The following is a 14,643-nucleotide window of genomic DNA, read 5'->3' on the forward strand; positions in this document are numbered from 1 at the left end:
CCAGAGTCTCCTCTTCACTGTTGACGTTGAGACTGGTGTTTTGCGGGTACTATTTAATGAAGCTGCCAGTTGAGGACTTGTGAGGCGTCTGTTTCTCAAACTAGACACTCTAATGTACTTGTCCTCTTGCTCAGTTGTGCACCGGTGCCTCCCACTCCTCTTTATATTCTGGTTAGAGACAATTTGCACTGTTCTGTGAAGAGAGTAGTACACAGCGTTTTATGAGATCTTCAGTTTATTGGCAATTTCTCACATGGAATAGCCTTCATTTCTCAGAACAAGAATAGACTGACGAGTTTCAGAATTAAGGTCTTTGTTTTTGGCCATTTTGAACCTGTAATCGAACCCACAAATGCTGATGCTCCAGATACTCAACTCGTCTAAAGAAAGACAGTTTTATTGCTTCTTTAATCAGAACAACAGTTTTCAGCTGTGCTAACATAATTGCTAAAGGGTTTTCTAATGATAAACTTGGATTAGCTAACACAACGTGCCATTGGAACACAGGAGTGATGGTTGCTGTTAATGGGCCTCTGTACACCTATGTAGATGTTCCATAAACAATCTGCCGTTTCCGCCTATGTAGATGTTCCATAAAACATCTGCCTTTTCAAATCATTTACAACATTAACAATGTCTACACTGTATTTCTGATCAATTTGATGTTATTTTAATGGACAAAAAATGTGCTTTTCTTTCAAAAACAAGAAAATGTCTAAGTGACCCCAAACTTTTGAACAGTTGTGTACTTTGTATGCCTAATTTACTCAAGTGTTTCCACTATTTTGGCAGTTACCTGTAACACACACACACACTAGGAGCCTCACAGTTTGAGAGCGGAGACAGCTTGTTAAGTCCCTATATTTCACAATTAGGGCCAGGAATGCAGATGGCCTGTTCTGATTGTCATTTGCTTGATTGGAGGACAGGCTCTTTGATTCAATATGCTCACAACACCTGCATTACGTGTCACTTTATGTTTACATCATGCTGATTTCATTACAAGATAATTGAGAGGACAACTTCTGACATTATGTTTTTGTGAAATTGTATCCATCGTACATTTGAACTGGTGTAAAAAAAAGTACCTCATTAAAAACAAGACTTTCTGTTTGACGCTTTTGGAACATTCCCCATGAATAATGATGATGCCGCTTGTACAGAGACCTAATTTGCTTGTAGCTAACGACTTCTGGCCTCTGGATCCAAACACCAAAATAGCTCCTATTAAGACTGACGGCCAATTACAGCCATTTTACAACTGCATTTAGGCTGCGTTTAAACAGGCAGCCCAATTCTGATCATTTTTTCCACTAATTGGGCTTTTGACCAATCACATCAGATCTTTTCACATCCGATCTTTTCACATCAGAACATTTTCAGAGCTTATCTGATTGGTCAAATGTGAGAAGAAAAAAAAAGATCTGAATTTGGCTGCCTGTGTAAACCCAGTCTTTGATAGGCCTTCCTATGATTCCCCTGATTGTCATTAAACATTTACATTTAAGTAATTTAGCAGACGCTCTTATCCAGAGCGACTTACAGTAGTGAATACATACATTTCATGGATTTTTTTGTTGTTTTTGTACTGGCCCCCCGTGGGAATCGAACCCACAACCCTGGTGTTGCACACACCATGCTCTACCAACTGAGCCACAAAGGTCCAATGCAGCCGTTTTGATCTAAACATCAAATAATTTCTGGGTAACAATTAAGTACTTTACTGTGATTGTTTTAAAAAAAAAAAGCTTCTTAGCAAAGAGCAATTTCTCAAGCAAGAATTTTGCTAGAACTGTCTGGGAGTGGTCTGAGTGAGGGTCCTAATTGGACGAGCCTAATGGGAGGGATATGTAACCTGAACTAGCTGTTATTGGCAGAGAGGTTTGAAATTCTCTTTGTTATTGGTCTATTAACTTATACCACCTGGTGATGTCGCCAGGCAAGCCAAAACTCCCACCAAAACAGGCTGAAATTTCAGGTGGTCTTTTCAAACAGCTCTTACACAAAAACGATATTATCATAATTTTCACAATTTCACAGTATTTTTCCAATCTCAGGAAAATCAAGTTTGACTACATTGGTCCTTTAACATACACAGCACCACAGAGATGGCAATGCAATAACATTTTCCGGTGAGTTCTATATATGCACAATTTCATTCTGTATATGCCCCTTGCTTGGGGATTAGTGTTTGGAAGGTGCTCTGACTCCAGAATGTAGGGCAGAGAGATGAAGGGAGAACTGGGATGGTAAGGAGGCCAGCGCTGGATAGAGATACACCATCCAGGAGATCTCATTCCCTCACTTTTAGGGTTGCAAAATTCCAGTAATCTTCCCAAAATGTACAGGTTCTCCAGAAATCCCAGTTGGAAAATTCTTGTAATCGGGAGGGAATAAGCAAGAAATCCAGGAATCGTCTAACCATGACTTCTGGAAAACCTAGGGGTTTTTGGAAAGTTACTCACTTTTAAGGCTTTTTTTATACTTTACAAAAATAGCAGCTTCAGTTTTTCTAGTTTTATAGAATATGGTTAATTTATGTGAAATATGATAGCACAGTGGAGGGTATTAGTCCATTATTAATGGGGTGGATACAGATGTTTATAGCCTTATGTACTATATAGTGTCAGTTCATTACCATTTCTCATGTAGTCCCCTATTCCTCAGTCTGTGGGCTCTACGCAATTTAAACAAAGGTTATGCAACGTCTCTAGTGAATGTTTGTTTTTGTCTCCCCCAACGGCCACTCATAGATGTTCTCTGCCTGACAGTACAGTAGCAGACATTGTTGGGTGACAGTGATGGTAATATGCAGAGTGTGTGTACCTCCCCCTTTAGTCAGAGGCCCTACCTCAGCTCTTTGATGTGCCCACCGGAGGTAATGGGATTTGTCATGTCTTCAGACTTCACTGTATCTTCACTCACTCCTGTTCTGTCTGTGTACAAGAGATACAACTGGCCATTTCCCTGTTGCCTGAGCGATGCTAAGAGACAACCGGTGAATGATTCAGCTCATTACAAATATGGATTTCCTCTCTGGACCTGTACACACAAAGTAAAGTTTGGTATTTGAGATGAGAGCATCGCCTTAGTTTTATCTGATGGAGCTGGGGGAGAGGATGTTGGGGAGTGGAGTGTTACACTCATGTTTCAATAACCTCATTGAGAGCTCATTTTCACTGACTTAGTGTCTGGAGATGAGATTTCTGATTGGTCTGCCTTGCCAGCAGGAAATTAAAGTTGGATGGTGTGAGATTTCTGTGACGATGTCTATGTGAAGTGAGCAAAAACCACTTCTGTTTCTGACAAAAATTTCAAAAGAAAGTAGGCCCATGCCGTCAGAAAATAAAATATCCCCCAGCCTTAGTGCTCTGTATAGCTTGGTGATCTCATTTGATAATTTTCTCACAAAAGGCCATTTTGTGTGAAATAAGTTTTCATCCTGCCTTGCCTTGGCTGGCAGTTGATCATTGGACATCATAACAGCTATTTATTTATTTGTGCAGGTAAGAGACAATTTATGGCTCCCTAAAAGCGTGTGATGGATATAAACTCTGGAAGGCCAAAACAATCTACCTTTCCTTTATGCTTGTGTGCTCCCAATATTGGTATTTGTGATATTGAATAGAATGAATGCTCTGCCAGTCATGTTTTTTGTTTTAGAATGGGAAAATGAAAACCGATACTAAGACTAAAATGAATGCAGAACCAGGAACGTGTCAGGCCAGGGTGAGTGTAGCCATGTGTTTTTGAAGCACCATGGCCTATAGAGAGACCGGAGGAGGGAGTTTTGTGAGGCATCAGTCTGGTTTTATAGTGCTGCTGGTACGCCAACCGAACATGGCAACTACAGCCAGGGTTATTATGTAAGAAGCTGTGAGCAGGGAGCTCTGAATAGGACTGTTGAACCGCTAATCATGAAAAGGAGTCCAACTACCTACACTCACAACAAAACAAACCATTTGACTGAAAATAAGCTGGAAGGGAAAAAATGTGGAAAGGGGAGCGGTTACATAATGGCAGCTATTTGTTTCCTTTTTCTACTATGAAATTAACTGCGTTTTTTTGGGGGGGGGTGTCGAGTCATTCAGAGCACTGTGCTCTGACAATACAATAGCTGATATATATTATACACTGTACGTACATACATACATACATACATACATACATACATACATACATACATACATGCATACATGCATACATGCATACATACATACATACATACATACATACATACATACATACATACATACATACATACATACATACATACATACATACATACATACATACATACATACATACATACATACATACATACATACATACATACATACATACAGTTGAAGTCGGAAGTTTACATACACCTTAGTCAAATACATTTAAACTCAATTTTTCACAATTCCTGACATTTATTCTAAGTAAACATTCCCTGTCTTAGGTCAGTTAGGATCACCACTTTATTTTAATAATGTGAAATGTCAGAATAATAGTAGAGACAATGATTTATTTCAGATTGCATTTCTTTAATTGCATTCCCAGTGGGTCAGAAGTTTCCATCCACTCAATTAGTATTTGGTAGCATTGACTTTAAATTGTTTAACTTGGGTCAAATGTTTCGGGTAGCCTTCCACAAGCTTCCCACAATAAGTTGGGTGAATTTTGGCCCATTCCTCCTGACAGAGCTGGTGTAACTGAGTCAGGTTTGTAGGCCTCCTTGCTCGGCATATGCATTTTCAATTCTGCCCACAAATGTTCTATAGGATCGAGGTCAGGGCTTTGTGATGGCCACTCCAATACCTTGACTTTGTTGTCCTTAAGCCATTTTGCCACAACTTTGGAAGTATGCTTGGGGTCATTGTCCATTTGGAAGACCCATTTGCGACCAAGCTTGAACTTCCTGACTGATGTCTTGAGATATTCCTTCAATATATCCACATAATTTTACTTCCTCGTGATGCCATCTATTTTGTGAAGTGCACCAGTCCCTCCTGCAGGAAAGCACCCCCACAACATGATGCTGCCACCCATGTGCTTCACGGTTGGGATGGTGTTCTTCGGCTTGCAAGCCTCCCCCTTTTTCCTCCAAACATAACAATGGTCATTATGGCCAAAGAGTTCTATTTTTGTTTCATCAGACCAGAGGACATTTCTCCAAAAAGTACGATCTTTGTTCCCATGTGCAGTTGCAAACCGTAGTCTGGCTTTTTTATGGCGGTTTTGGAGCAGTGGCTTCTTCCTTGCTGAGCAGCCTTTCAGGTTATGTCGATATAGGACTCGTTTTACTGTGGATATAGATACTTTTGTACTTGTTTCCTCCAGCATCTTCACAAGGTCCTTTGCTGTTGTTCTGGGATTGACTTGCACTTTTCACAACAAAGTACGTTCATCTCTAGGAGACAGAACGCGTCTCCTTCCTGAGCAGTATGATGGCTGCGTGGTCCCATGGTGTTTATACTCGCGGACTATTGTTTGTACAGATGAACGTGGTACATTTAGGTGTTTGGAAATTGCTCCCAAGGATGAACCAGACTTGTGGAGGTCTACAATTTTCTTTCTGAGGTCTTGGCGGATTTCTTTTTATTTTCCCATTATGTCAAGCAAAGAGGCACTGAGTTTGAAGGTAGGCGTTGAAATACATCCACAGGTACACATCCAATTGACTCAAATGATGTCAATTAACCTACCAGAAGCTTCTAAAGCCATGACATAATTTTCTGGAATTTTCCAAGCTGTTTAAAGGCACAGACAACTTAGTGTATGTAATCTTCTGTCCCAGTGAAATTGTGATACAGTGAATTATAAGTGAAATAATCTGTCTGTAAACAATTGTTGGAATAATTACTTGTGTCATGCACAAAGTATATGTCCTACTTGGCAAAACTATAGTTTGTTAACAACAAATTTGTGGAGTGGTTGAAAAACGAGTTTTAATGACTCCAACCTAAGTGTATGTAAACTTCCGACTTCAACTGTACATACACTAGAAACACAAAGCCATCTTGTCTTGCCCAAGTTTGTATTTTGTATAGCAATGCCCACACTAATGCCAACAGTAGATGCTAGCACAAACAGAGTAAAAGCAGGCATAGAAAAGTGATTTAGTTGTGCTTAACACCACACCACCTAATCGGTTCTCATGGCCTGACTGGAGCACTTCCAGGCTAAAACAAAATGAAGCAGTGGTCAGCACACTCTACAGTACACACTCTCTCACAAAACTAGCAAAAGAACCCAGTCCGGGATATTCATGCCTTGCATTTGATCTTTGTGTTTGTGTGTGTGTGCATGAGAGTGTGGACAAGTGCACGGTATGCATGGGTGTGTGTATCAGTGTATATCCATAGAGATAATCATTCTGCAAGTGAGATTGATTCTCATGAAGCTCACTTAACGTTATCTGAAAACCATTCAGCACTGAGCACCCAGTGATACCATTTTTTTACACAGCCTGGAGGTGTGTTGGGTCATTGTCCTGTTGAAAAACAATTGATCGTCCCACTAAGCGCAAACCAGACGGGATTACGTATCGCTGCAGAATGCTGTGGTAGCCATGCCTTGAATTCTAAATATATCACAGACAGTGTCACTAGCAAAGCACTCCCACACCATTACACCTACTCCTCCATGCTTCACGGTAGGATCCACACATGCAGAGATCATCCGTTCACCTACTCTGCGTCTCACAAAGACATGGCGGATGGAACCAAAAATCGCAAATTATGACTCGGCAGACATAAGGACAGATTTCCACCGGTCTAATGTTCATTGCTCGTGTTTCTTGGCCCAAGCAAGTCTCTTCTTATTATTGTTGTCCTTTAGTAGTGGTTTCTTTGCAATAATTCGATCATGAAGGCCTGATTCATGCATTCTCCTCTGAACAGTTGATGTTGAGATGTGTCTGTTACTTGAACTCTGTGAAGCATTTATTTCGGCTGCAATTTCTGAGGCTGGTAACGCTAATGAACTTATCCTCTGCAGCAGATGTAACTCTGGGTCTTCCTTTCCTGTGGCGGTCCTCATGAGAGCCAGTTTCATCATAGCGCTTGATGGTTTTTGCGACTGCACTTGAAGAAACGTTCAAAGTTCTTGAAATGTTCCGTATTGACTGAAATTCTTGTCTTAAAGTAATGATGGACTGTCATTTCTCTTTGCTTATTTGAGCTGTTCTTTCCATAATATGGACTTGGTCTTTTACCAAATAGGCATATCTTCTGTATACCACCCCTACCTTGTCACAACACACCTGATTGGCTCAAACGCATTAAGATGGAAAGATATTCCACAAATTAACTTTTAACAAGGCACACCTATTAATTTAAATGCATTTCAGGTGACTACCTCATAAAGCTGGTTGAGAGAATGCCAAGAATGTGCAAAGCTGTCATCAAGGCAAAGGGTGGCTACTTTGAAGAATCTCAAATATAACATATATTTTGATTTGTTTAACACTTTTTTGGTTACTACATGATTCCATATGTGTTATTTAATGGTTTTGATGTCTTCACTATTATTCTACAATGTAGAAAATAGTAAAAAAAAATACAATTAACCTTGAATGAGTTGGTGTGTCCAAAGTTTTGACTGGTACTGTACATACACATATAAATACATATATATACATACATATATATATATAAATATACATACACACATCTTTAAAAATATATATATTTTCCTTTATTACTTTCTAACCCTATCACCCCTCCCCTAATTGGAGTAAACTAGTGAACAACAGCGCTTAGGCCTCTACTTCCAGCTTATATATACTAAACTCAGCAAAAAAAGAAGCATCCCATTTTCAGGACCCTGTCTTTCAAAGATAATTCGTAAAAATCCAAATAACTTCACAGTTTAAACACTGTTTCCCATGCTTGTTCATTGAACCATAAACAATGAATGAACATGTGCTCATATTTCTTTTATTTATGATAACACTTCAACAAAATAACAAAACGACAGCCAACAGTTCCGTCAGGTATTAAGACTAAAACGGAAAACAACTACCCACAAACCCCAAAGGAAAACAGGCTGCCTAAGTATGGCTTCCAATCAGACAACGAAAGACACCTGCCTCTGATTGGAAACCATACCCGGCCAAAACCTGGAAAACAAAGCATAGAAATAGAATACTAGAAAAACCCCACCTATAAACAGAAAACCCAAAACCACCCAACACAACCACCTGTCACACCCTGACCGCTCTACTATAGCAAATTACCTCTTACAAGGGTCAGGACGTGACAGAACATGCACCTCTGGAACGGTCGTTAAGACACTAACAGCTTAGACTGTAGGCAATTAAGGTCACAGTTATGAAAACTTAGGACACTAAAGAGGCGTTTCTACTGACTCTGAAAAACACCAAAAGAATGATACCCAGGGTCCCTGCTCATCTGCGTGAATAAATTGCAATGTCCGTACTGTGAGACGCCTAAGACAGAGCTACAGGGAGACAGGACGGACAGCTGATCGTCCTCACTGTGGCAGACCACGTGTAACAACACGTGGTCTGCCACAGTGTAACAACACGTGGTTACATCTGAACATCACACCTGTGGGACAAGTACAGGATGACAACAACAACTGCCCGAGTTACACCAGGAACGCACAATCCCTCCATCAGTGCTCAGACTGTCCGCAATAGGCTGAGAGAGACTGGACTAAGGGCTTGTAGGCCTGTTGTAAGGCAGGTCCTCACCAGACATCACCGGCAACGACGTTGCCTAACCCACCGTCGCTGGACCAGACAGGAATGGCAAAAAGTGCTCTTCACTGACGAGTCGCGGTTTTGTCTCACCAGGGATGATGGTCGGATTGCCGTTTAAGACATCCTCCTCCCTCATTTGGTACCCTCCTGCAAGTTCATCCTGACATGACCCTCCAGCATGACAATGCCACCAGCCATGCTGCTCGTTCTGTGCGTGATTTCCTGCAAGACAGGAATGTCAGTGTTCTGCCATGGCCAGCGAAGAGCCTGGATCTCAATCCCATTGAGCACGTCTGGGACCTGCTTGATCGGAGGGTGAGGGCTAGGGCCATTCCCCCCAGAAATGTCCGGGAACTTGCAGGTGCCTTGGTGGAAGAGTAGGGCAACATCTCACATGAAGAACTGCCAAATCTGGTGCAGTCCATGAGGAGGAGATGCACTGCAGTACTTAATGCAGCTGGTGGCCACACCAGATACTGACTGTTACTTTTGATTTTGACCCCCCCTTCGTTCAGGTACACATTATTCAATTTCTGTTAGTCACATGTCTGTGGAACTTGTTCAGTTTGTCTCAGTTGTTGAACCTTGTTACGTTCATACAAATATTTACACATGTTAAGTTTGCTGAAAATAAACGCAGTTGACAGTGAGAGGATGTTTCCTGTATATACGATCTTTACTGTATATACTGTATTTACTGTTTACTGTATATACATTTTGTGGACACAGTCTATTTTAATAGTTCTAGATTGTTTGTTTTTGCTCCTGTTCTTCCTCTACCCTTGGATTTCTTTTTGCCATATCTTTGAAACTGTGCTCTTTCACAAAAATTCTTAACCCATATACATTTTACATAGTTATCTTGTTATTATTTGTTGTTATTAGTCCCAACCTTAAGCTTCATTCAACTCCTCCCGTCTATCTCTTAACACCATTAATTTTGGATACCATTTTTCTAGTAAATTCAGATTGTATAAACTAACTCCTTTGTGTTCATCTAATTGTGAAATCATGTGAATTCCTATCCTCATGTGAAATCCTCCTGGAAACCACAGAGAAATGTGATCCTCTCCACCGCTTTCTAATCCACCCACCATCCTCTTGTCTCAGCTCTGCCTCAATCTGCATACTGTGTGGGTGGCCATTGTGAGGCCTCACTGATCTGTGTGAATAGTTACATTACTCTCAGGTACACATGTATGTGGACACGCACGCACGCACGCACGCACGCACGCACGCACACACACACACACACACACACACACACACACACACACACACACACACACACACACACACACACACATACACACACATACACACACACACACACACACACACACACATAAATCACTCCCCAGGGACATTGGGGGCTATAATCAAGGCCTGGAGAGAAACAAAATCCTTTACATTGTCAGAACTCCGCAAAAAGGGAAACATTTCTATTGCAGATTTTAGAAATAACTTAATAAATAACTCCCTTATTAAGCCTTGAATGTCATATCTGATGTCATATCTAAAAGCACATTGGAATTTCAAATTCATTTCCCAAACACAATGAGCCCAATGCTTTACGTTGTTGCTGTTTGCATGTTGAGAGGCACTCACACTGCCATGGGCTAAGGCTAGTATGACACTGTTGCTGTTCAGGGCATATTTCTGCTAGATTTTGACGTCGCATGCTAATCTCAATTAGCCAATTTAATTTAACATCTGAAATAATACCCAGAGGATAGTGCAGCATGACAAATTGTTACCATCCAGTGGCATCTCGTACTGTAGCTGCAGTGTTCGTATCGTACGCTTGACCTAACACTTTCAAATCAGAGGATACACATGTTGCTGAGAGGAAGTTTATCAAGGAAAAACCAGAGACATATTTTTGGGCTCTGTGAAACTGTTGCTGGGAATAGCCTATCTCCCTCTTTCTCTAAGCTCCTGTATGACTTTACCTTCCTGCTGAGTATAATTCACTGGTGGAATATTTTAGACCTGAATTTTCTGGGATTCTTTACAGACTTCAGAAGTTCCTTCCGAATGAGGAGGAATGGGATAATTGAGAAGCTGATTGCAGGCATGATGCTAGAGCTCTAGTAATAAGAGAGAGTGCTTTGTATCTGGAATGAGCAGAATGCCTTTAAGGAGTAGACAGTCCTCATGAAATATATTTTCTCCATAATCCCCACTTAGCTCATAAATTTCTATCGTTCGGATATTTGCGTTTGAAATCTGTATTGTGTTCAGGCTATCTCTTTCCGGTTCCAAGAGGTTTAAAGGCTCTCTTCCTTTGATAGTAATGGTAGGAATGAGCTGCCTCAGAAGGCAAAGCGGGGTTCACTAATCCTGCCCTCTATCTCCTTCCACCCATACACTTCTTATTTACTCCTGACAGCTCCAAATTGAAACTGTGATCACATTTTCCACACCATCCCTCATCCCCCACTTCAATCTTTAAGCTGCTCTCTTCCCGAACACAGAAGTAGCATTTTTGCTTTCTCTCTTCCTGGCTGTCTCCTCCAAGGTTGCCTTCGTGCCTTGAGGGCGCTATCAATATCTGACCCCTGTGCGCCCCTGTTCACCCTGTCACAGTCTTTGGAGAACACTTCATCTGTTAAGATGGAGGACTGCGGTGTTGGTGGAGAGCAGTGGGGTGGATTAATCACAGCTGATGTATTTCTCCCTCTGACAGCTACAGCCAGTCTTGTCATTACTAGCAGATTAAGATGAAGAGAACCAGTGGCTGGGAATTGAGTGGGCCATTTGTCCTACCATTCCTCTATCGCTGGTCACACTTGGTGTAAGGTTTAAAGTGTAAACAGTGACAGACCTCTGCCAGGCTCACCCCAACAACCGCTGGGTTAAATGCATGAGTTAGGAATGGTGTATATTGGATAAATGCTATACTATAGCCCAATGCAATGTATATAGCCTAAAGCACATTTTTGTGTACACACACACACACACACACACACACACACACACACACACACACACACACACACACACACACACACACACACACACACACACACACACACACACACACACACACACACACACACACACACACACAATGGGATAACACAATGTATAAACAGCCGTGGCCTGTTGGTGGAGCGTAAACTGGGTGGCTGTGACAGCCGGTTTGTGTGAGCTCTGGCCCTGAGCCCAGGCTTGCTCTGGCATGTGGTTGTGGGCAGTGCGCTTGACTAGGCTTTGTATTGCTTATAAAACCCTCCAGTGGCACACAGGCCAGCTCTCAGGCAGGCTTCAAACAGAGACCGAGACGGGCAGCTCAGCTGTCCATAGGGAATCCTCTCCCTCTATCTCTACACTGCAGGACTGCAGCAGGGCTCCCCACTCATTAGTCTACCTCGACCTGCTGCTGCCAGATCCACCTGCCTCTGATGAGAACTAATAACTAGCTAGAAGAATGCTGATACACAATTCATTTGCATGATCATTCAGCACAGCAGCCTGATTCATGGAGGGGACAATGAGTGGGATTAACAGCCATTTTATAGAACATAGCTGAATGGATTATGTTTTAGACTACAGTAGTACATAAGCAGGCATGTGAATAGAGAAGCCAAACAATTATTACAATTCCGGTGAAGAAATGAAAGCAGCTGTGAAGTTCAGAGGACAAAGCAATACAGACACATGTTTCTCAAATCAATCCCATGCGTTGGCGGCGGGGGTTGGAGCCAGGCCCTGATGACTGAGATCCTCCTGCTGTCCTGTGTTACTACAGAAAAGGAAGTCTAATTCATGTTGACTGTGCCATGCCTGTGCTCCCCAACTTGCCCCGATATCTCTATTCCCATTAGGTTTTAATGAACTGCTACTGCAGAACTACAGGGAATGAGAAAGGGGTGAAATGATCCCATAGAGCTAAATGTAATTGTTTTGATAATGCTGCATTGTTTTGCTGCCAGGGGCCCAATAATTGTCTTACCCATGCTCTACATTTGCATATAAAAATAGAGAAACAACCAATTAAAGGTGACTTTTTCCTTGTTTAAATATAATCCATTTCCGTATGCCATTGTTCCTTGTCGTTGCTACAAATCAAGTACACAACCCACAACACCTACACTGTCTTCACTACAGAGCTTTCACTGTCCTTTGAATTAAAATTCATGTTTTCATTTCAGTAGAGAATTGCTGTGTCTGAATGTGAATTTTGAGTACAGTTGGCAAATATGTCTACTTGCATAATTCACTTAGCTGAGGATAATATGGGCTTTGTTGAAAAACATAATGGACAGCTGTGTATACACCATGAGCATCAAATACATTTTGATTTGTCACATGCTTTGTAAACAACAGGTGTAGACTAACAGTGAAATTCTTACTTACGGTCCAGAGAAAAATTCAAGAAAAAAAATAAAAATAAATACACAATGAGTAACTATAACTTGGCTGTGAGCACGGGGTACCAGAACATTATACAAAATCCATGTTAGAGCATGTAAATACCACGACTGTCCGGCAGGATCTGTCCCTACTGTGTTGAGCAGAGCGGCAGGGTAGGAGATCCCTGTGGGTTAGCCACTACTAATACAGGGCTTTGCTGACCTAGTGGCCAGGGCCAAGTTTAGCTGTGTTTAAGCCAGTGATGAGAGACATACAGCATCTGACTAGACAGGTGGGTGATGATGGTAATGACCCAGTGAGCTCCAGACACTATCCCCCCTACTATAACACTCCCAGGGACTGGACAAACCAATACAGACTAAACAGCATACTAAACAGCATAGATAGGCTATTTCTCATGTGGTCTGGGTGCCTGTTGTCTTGCATGGCAGTTACTACCGTAATTTCCGGACTATTAAGCGCACCTGAATATAAGCCGCACCCACTGAATTTAAAAAAATATATTATTTTGAACATAAATAAGCCGCACATGTCTATAAGCCGCAGGTGCCTACCGGTACATTGAAACAAATGAACTTTACACAGGCTTTAACGAAACACGGCTTGTAACAAAAATAAATAGGCTTTAACGAAACACGGCTTGTAACAATTTTTATTTTTTGTTACAAGCCGTGTTTGGTTAAAGCCTATTTATTTTTGTTACAAGCCGTGTTTCGTTAAAGCCTATTTATTTTTGTTACAAGCCGTGTTTCGTTAAAGCCTGTGTAAAGTTCATTTGTTTCAATGCTTTAGTTGTCTTTTTGCACTGAGTCAATTCCTCATGCTGCTGTTTCCAACGTCTTATCATCGACTCATTAAGACCAAGCTCCCGTGCAGCAGCTCTATTTCCTTTTCCAACAGCCAGATCAATCGCCTTCAACTTGAAAGCTGCATCATATGCATTTCTCCGTGTCTTTGCCATGATGAGGGTGACAAAATGACTACCGTAATCAGAATGATGGGAAGTTTGAGAGCGCTCAATTTAATCTAAACAGTAAACAAAAAAGTTGTTTGACCTTAACCCGTTCGGCAATTTCATTGGTCTAATGAAAGCTTCATGCCGCCAAAAAACTGAGCACGTCACAGAATGTGTTTTATTGGAGAAAAAAAAATTGAAAGCGTGAAAAATCCATATATTAGCCGCGTCACTGTTTAAGCCGCGAGGTTCAAAGCCTGGGAAAAAAGTTCTGGCTTATAGTCCGGAATTTACGGTATGTATCCTTGTTGAATACAGATACAGCCAGGTACCCAGGTTATTTCTCATGGTGATCTCAGTGTGTTTATAATTCATTTTCCAGACCCTCGCCTCCCTCTTCCTTTTCTGTCGACTTCAGCATTATCGGGGCACGTGTTCCTGACTGATATTCACCTTAATTTGCTGGGTCAGCTGTTTCCCGCTAGAAACGTAGGGGATAGATGTTTCATGCTAGAAGCGTAGGGGATAGATGTTTCATGCTAGAAGCGTAGGGGATAGATGTTTCATGCTAGAAGCGTAGGGGATAGATGTTTCA

Source organism: Salmo trutta, chromosome 4 (genome assembly GCF_901001165.1).
Source record: "Salmo trutta chromosome 4, fSalTru1.1, whole genome shotgun sequence".
Taxonomy (NCBI): Eukaryota; Metazoa; Chordata; class Actinopteri; order Salmoniformes; family Salmonidae; genus Salmo; species Salmo trutta.